This window comes from Prunus dulcis, chromosome 5, assembly GCF_902201215.1.
Source record: "Prunus dulcis chromosome 5, ALMONDv2, whole genome shotgun sequence".
NCBI classification, from domain to species: domain Eukaryota; kingdom Viridiplantae; phylum Streptophyta; class Magnoliopsida; order Rosales; family Rosaceae; genus Prunus; species Prunus dulcis.
In genome coordinates, this window is record NC_047654.1 from 3951415 (window position 1) to 3954770 (window position 3356).

Sequence of the window (3356 nt, forward strand, 5' to 3'; positions counted from 1 at the left end):
ATCATGCGCAACACACACGCGAGTCATGCTTTATTCTAATCCTGCCACGTGGTGGTTGGAGTCAAATTTTATTTGTTCCCACAGAACTTCCTTAATTAAGGGAAGAATGGTGCCTAGCCCATACCCTAATTAAGGGGAGATGTGGTGTTTGAGCATGGCCAAAAGTGCTGATTGCAGGGGGAACCAACTTGCAAAGGGCAAATGACATCTAGCGAGAGTTAGGAATGCATTTAATGTAAGATCCATCCATGTGTTGACATCTGGCCTTGGCAGTCTAGTTAATCCCAAAGTCCTACTTCCACATTCGAAAAATAACGTATTCTAGAGTTGTGTAAGAGCTCTTGGACACCTTTCCCTTACAAACCTATTTTTAGAGGCAAGTTCTACTTATGGGATCTTACCAGCCCCGGCCTTGACCAAGGGCAGTCAGGACTGCCCTAGGCCCATTATTCAAGGGGGCCCCAAATTTTTTATTTATATAATAAGTGTTATATTATATTATTATAAAATGATTTAATATTTTTGAGAGAAAAACAAAAAATGGCATTCAGAACGACGATCTCTTCTATTCTTCTTCTTCTTCTTCTTCTTCATCTCATCTCATCTCATATAAGCCTCTACTTAGTTCCAGAATTATGAATCCCTAAATTAATTTTTCTATTGGTAGATTGGGGAGATTCCAAAATCCAAAATGTGGGCTTTTGTTCAGTGCAAAATTGGTCCTTGTAGAAATCAATTGAAGGTAATTTTTCATGATTTGATATAAAATGAAAAGGAAAATATGATTTTTATTTATTTATTTGTTTGTAGATTTTTCACATCGTTTCTTAAACCTCCTCCTATCCTATCTCCTCCCAATCTGCCAGTGACATGAACTCTTATCGAATTTCTCCTCTGCAAGAAATAACCACGTGTGATTTGCTTTTTTTCCTCTATCGATTCCTCTTCTAAGTCATTTCAATTATGGGGTTTTCTTGGATTTATTTATTTGAATTCTTTGAATCACTAATATATGTACTATTCTTGGGGTTTTCTTTTCAAATAGAAACCTTGCTTTCCTCTTGGAATTGTTCCTCTGCGAAAATAACTTGGGTGATTTCCTATTTTTCTTGTAAGAAGAATCAAAATTAAATAGTGAAAATGGTACTTAGGTGACGAGGGGTAAATTTAAAAGATATTCAACCAAGAACGCAACAAACTTCACACACTCTAGACCTTGACCAAATACTCTTATGACTAGTCAACTGTCAGATATGAATTATACCAAACAATAACATACACAGAGCATACCAAGATGTACCTGCAAGCCTAGAGAATTACTAGTGACAACCTAGGCACTCAGAAGGACCCATCAATCTAGGCATCCCCTGTGCTAGCAACAACTATGGTGAAAGTGTGTGAAGACAACATAATCAAGCAAACACCAAACAGCAGAAAAAGATGACTAGTCAACCGCACAAATTCAGATGACTAGTCAACTATCAAGAACACAAACCCAGAATTTATACAATGACTAGTCAACCACAATTCATATGATGACTAGTCAACCACCAAGAACACAAACCCAGAAATTCATACAATGACTAGTCAACCACAATTCATATGATGACTAGCCAACCACCAAGAACACAAACCCAGAAATTCATACGATGACTAGTCAACCACCAAGAACACAGACCCAGAAATTCATACGATGACTAGTCAACCACCAAGAACAGAAACCCAGAAAATTTACAGAGATGAAAACCAGAAATTGTTCACCCAGAAACCCACCATTGGGAAAAAACTGGGGGTCATCAACCGACCAGGCATTCCACTAAGTAGAAAAAGATTCTTACAAAGAACACTAGCAAGCTCAAGAAATTCCTAGGTCTATTTAGGAAGATGAGCTATACCTCCTTTGTGCAATCTTCTTCTCCAACTTAGCAAAGCTTGAAGCTCAGTTCTTCATGGCAATGGCAGCTCCTTCTCCAGCTCTTTCATCCCATGGCACTAGCTTGCAAGCTCTAACTCAAACCAAAACCAAAATTTGGATTCAAATGAGAATGACCAATTTCCTCAAGAAACCATTCTCTTGAAGAAATTAGTCTTGAATCTGACCTAGATATAAATGAGAGATTATTCTATGTAGCTAGATGCAGATTCAAAGTCAAATGCAGTTTTTCAAGAAGAAATCATTTTGGAAAAACTCATAGATGAAATATAGGATGGTTCTCTCAAAGAAGAAGAAGCAAAAGATGGCAAGCCAAACTTTCCAAAACTTCCACCCAAAAGAGACAACAGCCAAAATAGGAAACAACTAGCCTATATAGACAGAAATTCCCTTAGGTCATAATGCCTACATGGCAGCTGAGAGAGAAAGAAGAATAGGACAAAAAGGTTTGTTATCCAGCTGGAATTCCTACAGAGCAAGGATGACTAGTCATACGAGAAACAGATGACTAGTCATCATTTTATGAAAACAGTTTTAATGCCATGATATGCAATGCATACTTACCTTTGTCAAATTGCTTGAACCTCCATAGGATAGATGTTAGTTTAAGAACACCTAGAGAAGCTATTCTTAAACTAAGCTTGATCTTGATAAAAACAATAAAAATCCTATTACAAAATTGTCAAGGGAAGCCAAAAGAAATAACTCAAAATGCATACATTAACAATCTCCCCCTTTTTGGCTTTCCTTGACAACACACTCTCTAAATACACTCAACCCAAAATCGAACCTAGGGAGATGATTAAATGAAGTACCTGCAAAACAACGACCAAACTCCCAGGCACAAGACAAGCATATTATATCACAGAAATTTGAAGCAATATGCAATATGTGAATATGTGCAATATGGGGTTGAGAGTGTTCTCCCCCTTGTTGATAAGGAAAGAGCAAAAAGGCAAATATAGAGAAACAGTAATCAAGTGAATTAAACACAAGTCACATAATCAGATTTGAACAATATGCACATGACACAGTTTGATTACAAAGCACAAACAACATTTGTTCAAAACAATACAAGACAACTCCCCCCTATCAACCTACAGAGGGTACAAGATTAAAACCACTACACAAATAGAAACTCCCCCTAAAGCAAAACGCCCCCTTGGAAAACATACTCCCCCTGAGTATCATATAGCATAAAAGAATTAACCTTTGACGTACTGATTCAGCAAACTTTCCATAAATAGCCAACAAACACAAAAATACATCAGGCTAAAAAGAATAAGAAATGGAGCACAAGTTGCAAGGAATCATACCTAAAGTAATTAAAATCAAGTGGCTCAATGTGTACACATTACACATAAAGAAACTCCCCTAAAAAGACAGAGTTTAAGCAACATATTTATCAAAACAAGGGACAACC